Source organism: Anser cygnoides, chromosome 5 (genome assembly GCF_040182565.1).
Source record: "Anser cygnoides isolate HZ-2024a breed goose chromosome 5, Taihu_goose_T2T_genome, whole genome shotgun sequence".
NCBI classification, from domain to species: Eukaryota; Metazoa; Chordata; class Aves; order Anseriformes; family Anatidae; genus Anser; species Anser cygnoides.
The window spans coordinates 30968162-30984048 of NC_089877.1; the positions used below are offsets into that span (position 1 = coordinate 30968162).

The 15887-nt window shown below is 43.3% G+C and overlaps 1 protein-coding gene across 7 annotated transcripts in view; it reads left to right on the plus strand.

Annotated features, from left to right (window-relative positions):
- Positions 1-15887, plus strand: part of RGS6 (regulator of G protein signaling 6) — a 265022-nt gene that overhangs the window by 117155 nt on the left and 131980 nt on the right. The gene's annotated exons all lie outside the window — the stretch shown is intronic.

Consider the following 15887-nt stretch of genomic DNA (forward strand, 5'->3'; position numbering starts at 1 on the left):
TTATGTATAAAACACTTGTGTTTTATTAATTATTATTAGTTAATAAAATTAATTCCATAATATTTTGTGTCTTTGCTACAAAAGATGCAGTTCTCAGGTTTTCATGGTCATTGGTCATCAGCATTGCTCGTATACAGGTCTGGAAGCTCTCACTTATTTCAGATACCACGTGTTTCTTCACATCTCTAAAATGAAGGTGGAGAGAGCTTATTCTGTTCTTCTGCAAAATGTTAAGTGTTGTGGGACTGTGTTCAGGTTTTGGAAGCAGGCTATTCACTTGACCTAGTTGCAGATGATCAGTGTTGTGTGCTATAAGCCAATATCTGAACCTTTGGGTTTCCTCAGGGTGATAAAATATAAACAGTGTCACCGAAGTAATAGCTACTGCCTGAGGAAATACAGTGGGAGAGAAAGGAAGGAGTTCAAAGAATCATTCGACATCCGTTGCGGGTGGTAGTCTTTAAAGCTTTTGCTTTAAATCCTGGGAAGCCATTCCCTGACTGAGCGTGCAGATACCTTATCTGTGCAGAAATACGAGGTGTTCAGTGAAACATGGGGCAACTCAGGCCACTGGAAATGGCGGTGGGAGCAGAGAGCTGCTTATGATGGCATATACTCCTTTTTCTAACTGAAAGGGAATTAGAGATTCCAGTGCTTCACTGTTCATTGCTACTTTCTGCCAGCAGTGTCCATTTATCTGTGTGTGCTGAGCTCTCTCTCATTCTCTCTTTGAAGTTATATTGCTTTTGTTCTCACATTCTCTGTTTGGCTAGAATAAAAACTGCTCAGCAGTACTTCAGACCATTCTAGGTCTTTCCCAGATCACTTCTGTGGTGATAGGTTGATGTGAAAAGAAAGCCTGGTCTGCCTTGGGAACATTTATTAATGCGTGCCGTAAGCCACTCTAATCAGACATGCTATGATTTTTTTACCAGACATAGTGCTGCAGGACATGAAGAGAAAAGCAAGGCTTTGCTCTACAGTCACGCAATGGCTCTGAATCCCAGAAATTAAAAATGAGAAAAATCCACTAATCCAGTTCACCAAGTCCCCTCAGGCCTGTATGTTTTGTTGCACGTGGTCTTTTTCCCCTGCATTTTCTGGAGTCTCATCTTAAATGCATCACGTGGTGGGCTTCTGCTATTTCCCTTGGGAGGCTGGGGCAGAGCCCTGTGGGTCTCGCCACTCGAGCACTTTCCGTGGTGCCTTTTGCAGACCGTACAGCATCTCCCCAGCTGGCATGCTCCTGCTCTGAAGCACTGCCTGCTCGTTTCAACCTGTAACGGCATGGCTTGCTGGTCTACCCACAGATAAGACTCCCTTGTTTAAAATACAGTAGCGAGGAATGAGCTCACAATATAGGTGTTACGCAGTCTGCGTGCTTTGTTTGTTAAAGGTGGAGTTCCAGTGGCACCTTGTTCGTTGCCTGGTACAATTAGTATTCTGTTGCACTTGTCATCATCACTCAAAATGATCAGAATCTTAGTTTCACCTTTACTCTCTATGCATAAAGAAGAGGGGCTTTTGAAGGACCCCTGCCAAAGTATTTGTAGAGATAACTGCTTTGTTGATGCATGTGTTTTGCAGGCAGTTTCTAAAGCCAGATAATTAATTGTTATCTTGTGATGTCAAATGAGTGGAGACTGAGGGAGTACTCTTTTCATATTCCTCTAATCTTTTGTGGAAGGAAGTGCCACTGAATTTCAGACCAACTGTGTTTTCTTCTTTTGAGCTTTTGGTGCAAGAGAAGTACTTTGTAATGATAAGGCAGAGTTATTTTCCTTATATATTTTTCCCAGGCACTCTGGGAGTAGAATAAAAGGGAAAATCAGAATGGTGTCATCTGCTTGAAATTTGGATGTGCGTAACACTGAGGAGAGCAGGAATGGACTAGGAGCCCGTTGTGCTAAGCACAGGACAGGCACAGAGCAAAAGGCAGTCCTTGACCAAGCAGCAGTGCAGGGAAGTTCAGCTGTTGATGCTGTTCTCCATGTTAGTTGCTGCAGGAACGTCTCCCTGCTTAGGACTTCTGGTATCAGTGCCACCGCTTCCCTTCACTTCCTTTTCCTGGAACTGAGCAACCCGAGGAAGGAAAGGACACCAAGACATACCAATTCCAGTATCAAATCAGCTCAACAGATTTTGGCAGACGTTTGTCTAAATTGTCCTTTACAACCTCCAGAACACCTCATCCAAACATTCAGTGCTGTTGTTGCCACCCTTACCCTTCTTTCCATGAGCTAGTCGGTCTTTATGCGACCGGTTTGTAAATAACTCTAAATGGTGCTCATAAGCAGTATACTAGGGGCATAAGAGATGTCTGTGTTCATTACCTTATTTATCAGAAGATTATTAGGTAATTCACACTCCCCTAATGCCCTACTTCAGTTGAATGAAATGAGCTATAAAACAAAGAAACAAAGAGTCTTTTTATGCAGAGGCCAGAAAAGCAAAAACAAGGTGTCCTCATGGAAGTTGTGGCTGTGAGCTATAATTTTACAAATTGCACAGCTCTGTGGAAGTCAGCCTAAAAATACAAGAGCATTTGATCAGATATATGCTACTTTATTCCCAGACCCATAAAGAGCTAGGAATTTTGTAACCTACATTTTTGTGTTTTGATTTCTGCATCAGTAAATTGCTCTGGAAGCAGAAAGTGCTGCTGTATTGCTAATACTACTTAAAGCAGGCAATTCAATATACCTGAAAATACACTGCAAAGCAGAGTAGCTCATACAACTTTGCCTGCTTGTCACAGATATTGAGACCCTCCATGATAATAAGGAAAGCCTGTGGTGCGCAGGAAGTGAGAAGCTGGTGATCAATTAGTCAGTCAGGGATTTCCTCCTCTGTGTTGCTAATTACAGGACATGTCGGTCAGCCGACGTTCAACAAATGCCTCCTACTGAAAGAAATCATCTTTAGCATGCGGGCATAAATAATCCACAGGGCACACAGCCCTGTGGTTTATCTCAGTCCAAGTGCTCCCAGCACCAGAGGTCAAATTTAGTGGTGTCCATTCTCACACTTTGGGTGTACTACAGGCTCCGAGGACTGAACTTACCTTTTCCATATCAATTGCAAGAATGCAAATACTTTTTTGATCGTCTCTCCTGGCTCTCAGAATTGTCATTGGGATGAAAATTCAGCATGAGTGCCTGTTACTTTAGTTTGCTGGACAAACTCTTGTCATTGGGGGCTATAGGAGAGTCCTTCTCAAAACAGGTGACATCCTGAGTTCAGTCTGTTGACCCGAAATAAATTAGCCGCAGGATTTCATTTCATTGCACTTTTTCCTTCAAGAGTTTAGGATGCAGTTCCCAGGTGTAGCACACAGTCTTGTGGATTCAAATGCCCTGGAAAGGTGAATGTCCTTTCACCTGCATGCTCCCAGCAGCTCAGGACGGGGAAGAGGAAGCTTCCTTGGTCCCCCACCCCCCTGCTGCCAGCACCAGTGACGCTTGGTAAGAAGCAGAGCTGAGATTTCTCAGAGGACAACAGGAAGGGCTGATGGGAGGAGAGGCAGAAGGATCCTCTGCTCTCTTCTTGGCAGTGCCAGACTTTGGTCAAGATGAACTCCATACGTCCCATTTCACAGCCACTGATGAAGCAGGTACCATGGAATCCTCCTGCCCCACTCTGTGTAAATGAAGCTAATAAAATATTGGGTCTAATTAGCATTAATCTGAACGTGGACAGTACATTGTCCAGTAGAGCACATTCCTTAGGTTAACCAAACAATATATGGCCATACGTGACCTCCCACCTCCTTCTCTCTTCCCTGTCAAAAGATGTCACCTTGAGAAAACTTGCCATCATGACTTATCTTTTTTTTTTTAAAAAAAAAAAAAATCCGAACTCCTTAATCAATGTTATGGTCTCTGAGAACAGCCTCTTTGCTGTCATGACATTGCTTCTTGAGGCAGAGAGTTACATTTTTGTTCTGGGTAAACACAGCTTCCCCTGTGTGGCAGGTCTCATAGATTAAGAAACCTTTTCAGAAAATCAAAACAACAACGCGGATCAGACTTCTATGCCCTGCAGTCACTATAAGGGCTGATGGAGTTACCAGCTAGGCTTACCTGTGAGTACCCTAACGAGGGCACTGAAAGCAGTGTCTCCATGTATGTCCTGCAGCATAACGCAGTGACAGATGCAGTCATACCTTATCAAGAAAAGTAACAACTGCTTGCTTATTTGTAAGAAGAATCCAGAGGAAAATAAATCTGTTTACAATGTGTGCTGCGATTTGGTTGCAGTCGATAACCGTGTTTGTTTAACTCCGACGTACGGCTCTGGATAAGGCTGATTGTCTCATTAAGGGAAATGAGTCAGGGAGAATATTTATAATCACTTGCTATTGATTTAAGCAGTGTCACTGTTAGAGGGGTAGCTGGTAGTGGTGAAATGAAAGGACTTGTGAAGATTAAAGCACTTTGGAGATGCAGGGAATAAAGCAATGGAAACTCTCTCAGAGTTTACGGGTGCAGGGCTGTATTTACAGTATTTTTTACCTGTGACATGGTAAGAATAAGTATATTCTTACCTGTGACATGGATTCCCTTGGTGAGTCTGGGTCAACCACTCAACTCCTCTGTGCCCCACCTTGATAGTAAAAGGCAGGTGCTACCTAGGTGGTATTTCTCCTTAAGGGGACTACTAAGTTTGGTGCAAAACATCTCTAAGTTGGAGTAAAGAAATTTTCATAAGTCTTTCCAGGCTTTTTCCCCATCTCCTTCAAAAGGAGGTTGTTCAAAATGGTGACAATATATAGGCCATCTCTACGAATATTCAGATTCTGCAGCACTTCGGTGTTGTGGGAAAGGGTAAATAACAAAAGACAGAGCAGGTAGGGGATTTCTAGGAGAAACGAATCTTTCTGTTTCTAGCATAAAACCTTTTTTCTATTATCATTCTGATGAGCTAGGGAAGGTTTTTACAAATGACTGTGCTAATAGCAGAACATGAGCAGGACTGCCAATTTTAGAAATAAACATCTACAGTTTGTCTTTTTCAGTTGGTTAGGTTTTCCATCTCTTTCTTATTTGGAAAGCTGCAGATCACAGTGTAGTAATATGGAGGTTTTGCTGATTTCTGACTAGAAACAGAAGGACTAGCAACAGAAGGGAACGTGGTAGTTCCAACCACTTTTGGTTGTGCTGTAGTCAGGATTTGTGTTAATTGCAGTATTTCTTTTTGATGAATTTAAGGATGTACTTAGGTAGAAAACACCAATATTTGTAAATTTACAGTCCTTCTTCCTCTTTAGAGAGGAGCGCATATTCTGAATCAAATAAGTTAAATGTCCTTGAAGTGTTTAAGTCCTTTCCCATGGCTTGGTATCTATCTGGAGGTTGGAAAAAGAAAATATCTTTGTAATCTTTGTAGGGAAAGTGTACGTGTACTGCTTAATATGAAACTCTAATCCCAATACTGAGTTTACAAAAAAAAAAAGTCTGATTTATTAGGTCTAGTTGTGTGCTATTACTTCTATAGATAAGTTAAAGAAAATGTGATTTGTAGTCAATGTATTTCCACAAGCTGGTGACTGTGTCCTTGGTGCTGGGCCTATGACAGCAGCCATTGCAGAACCACCTAGGCAATGGGATGCTCTTGGGACAACCTGAAATAGGCACCAAATAACAAGCTGGCAAGGGGGGAAGTTATTAAAAGACTGTCTGGTTTCAGGTCATGTCTTTAGCACTCCAACAAGCAGTAGACAGGAATTTATCAGGGGAAGGATACCCCTGAAACAAAACAGTAATGAGAGGTGTTTTCTCCTTAAGTGACTCCTTAGCCCCCTTCTCCCCAGAAGACAAGGCTTCTCAAGAACCAACAGGTCCCCTAGCACCAGAGGTGGTCTCCTGCCACCTCTCCATGCACCTGTACTCACACAGAAGATGGGGTTTTACAGAGGTATGAAACAAAAGCTATAAACTAACTTCTACTAACAGTATAAAGTTGAGACATGTGGTATGGGTAACATTACAGCCATGGCTCAAGAGCACCGGGGATACGGTGCCTCAGAAATTACATACGTTTCTGAGGGCTATACAGTGCCAAAATCCTGCTGTTCCTTGCAAACCAATTCCATCTCGCTTCAGTGTTGGTTTTAACTGAGACAGCAGTCTGTGTATAAAGCCACTGTGGCCTTTCTCACCCAGAAGGTAACGCATATTCTGTTATATTGAGTGGGAATATATGACTTGCTTTTTGAAGAACCTGGCCTGAACCACACACGGCAGCTCCATCCTGCAAAAAGATTGAAGAGTTGTCGAACTGTAAAGGCTACAGCTGGAAGCTGTGCATTCAGGGGGGAGGAGAGGCCGGGCTGGCTGCTTACATCGGTAGCATCCAAAGACTTTTCTGGACTCTTCACACACCAGCAGCAGTCAGGGAACGGAGGAACCCCACTGTGGTGGTTTCGCCTTCTGCCTCAGCTCCTTTGTTTCAGGCTTAATGAAACATTTTAGATAAGTCACTAACAAACGAAGAAACAAATACCAACATGAGGCTTACAGACACACAAATCAGATTGCGCGGAACCCTGACCGCAGGGAAACAATAATTAAAGTCTGCTGTCAGTAAGAGTGGCTTGGTGGCAGGAGACTGCAAGAAATTATAAGCTAGGGAACAGCTCTGAGCTGAGGGTCAGATTCTTAGGGGTTTTCTCCCCTCTTCTCATGCTGTGGGAGGAGATCTAAGGAAAGATCCATCAGTGGGGGCAGTCTGACACCCAGCAGTGCTCAGAATCCCACGCTGATGATAACTTGTAGAGAAATGTGAATAAAAACATCATTGCCATCTACCCCAGTTCCCAGAGACTTCCTGTCCCTGTTCCAGCCTCAGCGCAGCCTGCTTGCCCCACCAGCACAGAGTCGGCTCCCGCAGCAAGAGCGGGGATTGCTGCAGTGTCCCCATGTGCTGGGGGGACAGTAAGGCAGAGCCTGTGAAGGAGAGAGGTGGAGCTAGCAGCTGTCTGGGTGCTTCTACAGGTGCTGGAGACCACCACGGGATCAGCTTTGTGTGGGGGCTTCTCCAGCCAGGGAGGGGCAGGAGAGGACCCAGCCCTGCTGCCTTGGGCTGCGGAAGCTGTTAGCTTTAGCATCGCGTTCCCTCTCTGGAGATGAAAGCTGAGGGGAAAAATGCTTTAACTGCAGCTTTTTGCACAATTATGATTTGTCTAGTAACTCTGTATGTTGTCTGTAACAAGCAAATCTTTTCCTCTTCACTATTAGCTAAATATAAACCTCCATTCCTTTAAACAAAATTTGGGCCTGTGTAAGACTAATACAATGATCTGTGTAATAATGAGTTTATTTAAATTCCTCCCATGAATTATAAAGTTGCTGCTTTGGTTTTATATTTTCATATATCGAGCAAGAAACTGAATGGAAGAAAAAAAATCCTATAACTTGTTATCTGTAAAATGTTTTGGAGGGCAGATGCTTTCTGAAAGCCACATTTAAAGAATAATATTTAAAATAATGCAGTCTTGCTAAACTTGTATTTTATGGGTCAACCTAGAAAAATCTCATGTGAATTGTTATGCCTACATAATGACTGACTTTAGAGACACAGAAAAGCAAAAGTCCTAGATAAGAAATAGGAATAGAAGCAAACTCTCTTGTGCCTCACATTTTGACAGTTTATGTGAGTAACGTGGGTTTTTGGTCCCCTTGCCTCAAGTTATCTTCCAAGCAAAGCTCTGAGCTTTCAGTCAAGATCATAACTGCAACTAAGAAATCATCTTTAGAGACTAATATAGTGGTGTGTAAGCTGAATTATTGCTATAAGTAATAGCTGATGGTTATGAGAAGTAAATTCCGCTGAGCATGTTCTGTGATTTAGGTTCAAGTCCACAGGTAGTTTGTAACATAAAGTTCCCTTTCCTCTGGAGTCTTCCAAACCCAGAAGCTGCACCTGCCCACTGCAAACGTGTAACGTAGGAGAACCAGAACAGGTCAGTCAGTTACTTGCTGGGCGTTCCCTTGTACATTTTTATAATTGTGTATTTTTCCCTAGTTTTGCAAGGGAAATGGATATTGTGAGACATTTTTTTTTTTCATTTTTTTTTTAAGGAGCTGCCAGCTCTGGAAACTGTTGGCACATGGCTATTGGCCAGAAGGTTTGCTTTTTGCTGGAAAAATGTTAAAGTAACTACTGTGTTAGGACTGTGTGGTCAGTGTTGACAGGGTTTCAAGGTGACGCAGGATTTTCTTTTGCTTTTTCTGGTGGCTGCACTGGAAGAGGGGGATACAGCTGGGGCACAGCCCTGTGCTAGAGGAAGCTGGAGCAGTGGTGATGTTTGAAACATACCATTCAGATGTCCTTGTGTTGTCTATCAAACCATAACACTCTCGCATATCGCGGGGATACCCAGCCTGCTGACGGGAATGAAGGGGAAGGCTTGGTGAGGGTGGTGAATTCTTAAAGCATGAAATATTTGCCAAACTCGGTTTAGTTTAAAACTAAGATCAGTAAGAGGGGACTTGCCGAAAACAAACGGTGTTAGCTTCAGAAAGGTGGCATTCCTGTTGTGTATAATGCTCCCTTTGTAATAAATTGTGGTGTAGAATTGACTGGATTGAATTGCCTGAGAGCACTCGCTGAGCGTGGGTGCTTTGGAGCTGGGTCTGACTGCGTCTTTTTGTGGTGTCCAGCCTCAGCCTGGGAAATGAGATGATCCAAGTTATTGCCAGCCAGCTCCTGCTACGCTGGAGACATCGCTCGCTTCCTTGTATTTCTTTACCCTATGCCAAAGGTGGAGATATTTTTAAACAACCCGTCCCATACCGCGGCCAATAGCAGGCAGATATCTGGTGACCTCTTCTTGCTCTAGGATTCGGAGTGTGTGTGAAGTGTCTGAGTGCCAGCAGTCGCTGCAATTTGTTCACTTCATAAGAATATCCTTGACATGCTGCCCATCAAATTTTCCTGAGGAGGACCGGTGCTGGCTATGAGCCTGGGAGAAGGAGTCACGCTCTTGAACAGTTTTACCTGGGTAAATCAGCATGCCTACGGTTACTGCAGAGACCAAGGGACAAGAAGCTCTCACACCTTGAAGATGGGCTGTCAACCACTTTCTTGTATCTGTCCGTCAATCTGTGTGTGGCAGCACTGCCAAGATCAGTGCCCATATATATCTTTAAACAGAGTGTAGGAAGAGCAGAAGCTTCTGTATTTTCCAGATATGTCATTATTTTGACATGCTAAAGAGTAGTCGGACCTGATGACGGCAAGAAGTGAGCAGCTGTGATTATTTCTTAGAGGCATGAACATGAGTGCTGTCTCCTTACAGACATGTGACAAGGAGGAGGATCAGCAGAGCAGCTGAAGTTGGCAGGACTTTTTAACCCAAACTTCCTTTCTCAGTCTCTGTGCCGCCAGCTGGTGGCAGGTACGAGTCTGGCTGGTGGAGGAGCAGCTCAGGCTCTGCTGGATGGCACTGAGGCCAGCTGTTCACAAATGCCCCAGGTGCTGGAGTTGTCCAGATCCGTGAGCCACATCTGACCACCAGCAATAGCTGGTAGTGCTGGTAGAGCAGGAAAGCAAAGGTGGCAGTACCAGCCTCAAAAACCTGGGTGTCCAATCCTCCTGGCCACCGCTGGAGCAGCAGCTGGCAAGTGCCTGACTCACAGCTCCGGCCCCGTTTCTGACTGTCCAAGCTACAGAAATCCCCCAGCAGCATGGAAGGAAGCACATTACTTGAAAATATTTCTTCTGCCTTCCCCTAAGAGATTGCCATAGCAAAAGTAACAGGCTTGAACCCCACAGTGCCCAGCCTGCGTTCAGCTCCTTGACACATTCCCATGCATTTTTCTGAGGCGTAACAAAACATTTTAAAATGGTAGCCACTGCCCCTTATTCCTTTTCTTCTTTCTTAGAAGAACCTTCCAACAACTGCAAGAGGAAGCTGACAAAAAGACAGCCCCTATAGGAGGCGGTGACGTTTGGGGGTGCCGGGCAGGGGGTGCTGTGGCTGCTCAGCGCTCCGACCACCAGCACTCCCACAACGCACCTGAATGGCTCTCAGCGTTTCTGCCTGCGCACACAGGCAAGTTTTTATCAAGATGCCTATACATGCAAATAAATTCTAAGTGCCAGGCAAGGAGAAATAGCTGTGGTGCCTGGCTGGTCATTCACAGCGTATAGGGCTGCCGTTCAGAACGAGCCTCAGATGTATGCACCATTTCCTCACTCAGAGTGCGTCAGGAGGGTGGTTCAGCTAAATCATGTTGTTTGAAAGGCGGGTTTATTCACCATGAAACAGATTTCCTGCTTACTGAAGGGAGGTAAATTCATTGGTATTGCCTCTCTCACTGCTTTTAGAAATATAGGCAGAATCCAGGTCCTGAGGTCTGGAGTTTGATGTGTTGAGTCCTAGTTTGTGCTTATGTAGGGAAGCTGAGCGACAGCTGGGTGGAGTGCATGGATTCAGATGCTTGAACTGAAATCTGAAAGCTACTGGTGTTTATCAGGGGCCTGTGGCTTGCAGGACTCTGTCATGACGACTGCTTATCATCTAGTACCCAGCTGTGGATGCCAGGGCCTTTTCAGCTCAGACCTTCTCTACCCAAAGTGGTCATCTGTAGAGTGATCATCTTGAAAACTATCTATGCTTGTCTTGTTCTGCATCATTCACAAAGCATCAATGTGATCAGCTGATGGCACTGAGAAAAGACTCACATGACCAAGCCCGTGGCAGACTGTTGCATTCAGATGTGGAATTTCTTGAATCCCAAGATTCACAGAAAATGCAGATGGAAGGAGTCAGGGGAACACAGAGCAAAGCTGGGGAGGGAGCTGGGGAATGTTTGCATGGATCTGGTCAAGGCAAACCTGCTGGGGCTGGAGGAACTCTGCTAACAGGACTAGAAATCTGTCCTCCCACTAACTTCATCTTATATATTGGAAACATTAACAAATGGCTGAGATCAACATTTCATTACTTCTGTTTATGTTAGTTGATTTGTTCATATATTTTTTTTTAATTTAAATGGCTTCACGCAAAGTTTTGCATTTTTTGAGGCAAATTGACTTGCTTATTTTGAAGCATTGTTTATTTATGTTTGGTCTCAAAAGAAAGAATCATTTAACAACCTCAAATAGAAACCTGAGGGCTTACCATTTTCTGGCGTTTGCATTCAACTGTCAATATTTTATTTCTCCCTTACCCCCCCCCCCCCTTTAATTCTGCTGGATGTCTGTTCTGGAAATCAGACAAAGTTTAAAGAATTGTTTTGATCAATTATTTGATATCTAGTTTTCTGTTTTGGAGACTTTTTGATTATGTAAAATTAAAATATTATTAATTCTAAAATATTATAGGACAGAAACTATCTGACAATTTTGCTCATCTCCACTACTGGATTCTTACAAAGATGATGCACATTGTTTCTTGCAAGTAGCAGGAAAGCACAGAAATATGCCCAAGTACATTATGTTTAAATAGCAGTATTTCCTCTGTGTTATACGTGCCTAGATACGCTTCAGTCATTCTTGTTTTGGGATTTCTTTGCCCATTCAGGATTTTGCCTCCAGTACCTGAGTGCCCCACAGTCACATTACAAGAGGAACAGAGATCTCACAGCTCACTTCTCCCTTTGAGGATTCGTTTTCAGCCAGGGCAGTAGTGTGTGCTTCCATCAAGCATGCAGAAACGTCGTGATGTGTCAGAAGGTGTCATATTTTAGTAGCTGAGAGTGTATAAGAAATTAAACTGTTGTGAGGTCAGTTATTCTTCAGTCAGATACCCAATCTTTATATAAAAACATCAGAATTTACTTTTTCTAACACTGGGAGTGTAAATTTGTCAAATCCTTGTTCAGTGTTCATAGCAGCTCACTCAGCTCTGTCTAACAGATTAGCATGGGCATTAGATGCTTTTTGTAATGTGTCTGTCCCTGGAGTAACCAAGAGCACTATAAGTAAGGCACCAAATCCCCGTAAATGGAAGACCCAAAAACCCTTTTATCTGAGTTTGCTTCATCTAGACATATAGTCATGGCCTCTGTTCTGTGTCAAGAAGGTAAATAGCCATGTGTTAGCCAAGAACTGGTGTCATGATGATTTAGCGTATCACAGGAAAATAAACTCAAAAGCGGCCCATTTCTGCAGTGCTGCAGAGCAGGTTGGTTACTGTGCACCTCCCTGCCTGTGTGCTAGGTAGCTGGAAGGCACATCTCAGGTGCCTGATTTAAAGAAATAAACAAATTCATAAATAATTCAAAATGTATTTTATTTGTAGAATTAAGTAAACTTTAATTCCATAATTACCAGGTTCCTTTTACTTAAGCAGTCTAGGATTCACAAAATAGGGGGCCGGAAGGTATGCATGACAGAGGAACCTGAGCTCAAGCCCCTGCCTCGCAAGGCAGAAGGAGGCAGGCCTTTGCTCCAGAGACAAAACCATTGGAGCAGCTTGCTGCCGAGCCCTTTACCAGCACATAAATCCCCCCCCTGCAGGATCCCTCCAGAAATCTGGTAACAAACCTTGTCTTCCCAGACTCTTCCCAGGCCAGAAAGGCTGTGCAGTCTCCAACCTTGGAGGTATTCAGAAGCCACTTGGACGTGGTTCTGCAGGGGGCTGCACCAGGCGGGCTCCAGAGGTCCCTGCCTGCCTCAGGCACTCGGTGACTCTGTGACTTGTACCTACTGACCCCATCCGAACTAATCTCTGTCTTTTTCTGCTGTGACGCCCGTTGAGGCCCAGACAGGGTGGTGGAGGCAGTGAAGATGGGAGGTGGAGGTGCAGGGTTTCCGCCTAGCCCAGCTGTCATCTAATGTCCCCAGGTGCGCCACGGTGCCACAGCGGGCTCGGGGTACCAGTGCTGCAGGCAGCCCCGCAAAACATGCAAGCCATAGAGCATGGCATTGTGCTGTTTTCAAGCCTAATTTATGCAAAGAAAGAAAGAAAGAAAAAGGCGTCAGCAGTTCTCTGCTGTGGTAAGTGCTATGTAAAATCAAGCTGCAGCATAAGACGTTGTGCTGGATTCCTATCACTTTAGTACGGAGACGCGTTACTGCCAGAGTATGGCGAGTTACCTGAGAGCAGTAATATCATCGAACGGACTCAAAGAAAAACAGATTTAATCTAGCGAAGTGGTTGCTATCCTTGAAGGCAAAGCTAAGGTCAGTGTTACAAAAGGGCAATCTAAAGCAGCTGAAAGAAGTTCTCAGTAGCGCTGGCACTGCTCTCCCCCTGCTGCTGCAGTGGTTGAGCTGGCTGGGGGCTGGTCGCTCCATTTTCTGCTCCGGGGCTGCTTTCTTCTCCTCACTTCTCTCTGGGCAAATGTCTCCTCCCTACCTTTACCAAAGGCAGAGAGCCTTTCCTCACTGTCTCTTGTGCAGCTTTCTTCTGCACTAATTCTCTGAACCTTTTAAATTGCATAAATGCAGTTTTAGTAGCACTAATTTCTACCATGTTACTCTCTGCTCTTGCAGTTCCTGTTGCATGTCTTTCAGGATAATGGGGAGGTTACGGTATCCTCCAGATTACTGCTGTCCTTCCTGTACTTCTGTGAAGTATTTGCTGTATGTAAGTCATCCCAGCACCTAATCAGTCTTTAATTTACTTTCAGCTCTTTAAAGTAACCACAGAAAAAAATAGTAATAGATGGCATTCTTGGTATTTATGTGCTTTGCAAAAAAATATGCCTTCCTTACCATCCCACTTACTCTTTTTCTGTTATTGCAGAGATCAGTGTAATTCCATGGTAACCCAAATGTCCTGCATTACCTAGATAGCTCTGCCCACACCTCTACCAGGACTGAGGAACTTCTCCTCCCAGTTGATCTTTGGTGCAAAAGAAGATACCTACTCTACTGAATCATACTGAATCATGACATGGTTTAGTGGGTGGCATTGATAGTGGGGTGATGGTTGGACCACATGATCTTTAAGTTCTCTTCCAACCTATTCTATGATTCTATGCATTCTTAAGGTTGTGAAACTTAAAATGAATTTATGTCTTCATAAGTGAGGTCTTCAGTAAGCATTTAAAAAGACCTCTCCCCCCTCCTTCTGCCATGGATTTAAAAGTTGAACTAATCTAGGCAGCATCAAAGCTGCTTAGGAGCAGCGAGCTCTAGGTGGCCCAGGTTGAACAGTGGAGTGGTCGCAGGTGACCTCCAGAGGTCTGTCCAACCTCACACCATCTGGTGACCCTGTAAAAAGGCTCGTTTGGGAGCAACAGGCTTTTAGAGTAACTTTTACTGGAAGAGGATGTGCTGTGGTAGGGAGTGCCTTGGCTACTTGCATGTGCAAGTGACACTTCAGTCAATTAAAATTACACATTTTTCATTGCTGATAATTAAATTTATAGCATAACCGCTAGCAGTTGTCTTTGTTGTTTTTATCATTAATTATGTTGATAAAAATTTCTGTTAGTAACAATTGCCACTGAGAATTTCTAGGTTTAAGCATCAGTAGGAGGAAGAAATGTTTACTCCAATTATTTTACTACCAGTTCAGAGATTTTAATGCTTGGATGGTGGTTTGAGAGTTAGTTATTTCCCTCAGTTTATGACTCTGGTTTACATAGTAATTTTCATAACTCGAGGAAAGTAATCACGCCAATTGCTTCAAAATGAATCTGTATTTATGTCCACTTGCAATGTATTTAGCTGTAGCAGATAAATTAAAATGTTTTAGGCAAATGCTTTAAGATAGAATAGTAGAAAACCCTTTTTGTCCTGCCCTCCTTGCAAAATGTTCTGTAAGGTGTGGCACACCTTCATCCTTATAAACTGTATATATATCCCTTTGAGGGAGGAGGTGTGCGTGTGTAGATGTGCTTGCTTATCACCTGCACTACACTTGTATTACAAGTACAACCAATTCCTTTATATCCCTTTGCTGTCCCTCACAATTTAGCACAGCTCCAAAGAGAGAACACTTAAAAGTGAGCTTCATTTTTCTCTTCTTTTTCTTGACTCAGCAGTCACACAACTAGCAATATTATGTACATGTATGAACATTGTAGTGGACTGAATTTACATTTTTTTCTTTTAGTAACCAGTTTTGGAGACAGGTTACCAGCATAACTGATGAACTGGTAAATCTGGTGCGCTTACCTGGTACTTATTATTTATTGTCTGTATTGAGTGCCAATAATAACCAGTGGCTCAGCAGCCTTTTTAAGGCAAAACATAATTTCTGAGAACAACAAAACTCTTGAAAAACATTTTTACAACTAGAAAACAGATTGTAACATTTTTATGAGGTGCCTACCAACTTCCATGCTGCAGTTCTAATGAGGCAATTTTCCCAAAAAGTCCCTTCGGTGGGACCTGGCCTGGCCTTAACTTGGCAGCTTGCTGCTTCAGGACACCCTTTGGCTAGATAAGTCTCATCTTTGTGAGCATGAGCTCCTCCAGTGCTAGCTAGTGACTGGCCAGACCATTATAGTAGTCATAAAGACCTGAGTCCAAAAATACCAGAGTAGTACAGATTATTAAAATAGCAATTCTCACCTTGTCATGGAAAGATAATTACATTTTTAAATGCCACAATGTCAGGTGGAAAGTACACAGTAAATCCAAGTATGTTCTCCTTGTTGGGAAGATATGTATTTGGTAAGATGCTACATGGTGATTAATACGGATGGGGGATTTAATTCCTAGTTAAAATTAGAAACAAATTAGTAATGAAGCAGTATGTGCTTCCTTATACCACCAATAAACTGTAAAACCATAAGCACAAAGGACTAGGAGTAAGAAATTACTGGGATTGTTGCTTTTAAATGCTGAGTCACCTTTTGTAGCAGAGCAATTGGGTTAAATGTAACCTGCCTTCTTCCAGTTAGGGAAAAACAAAGGATTGTTAATTAGGGCTTTGAATTTTAAGGAGTGAAAACAGTAAGCATCTTCTGATAACGTAATAA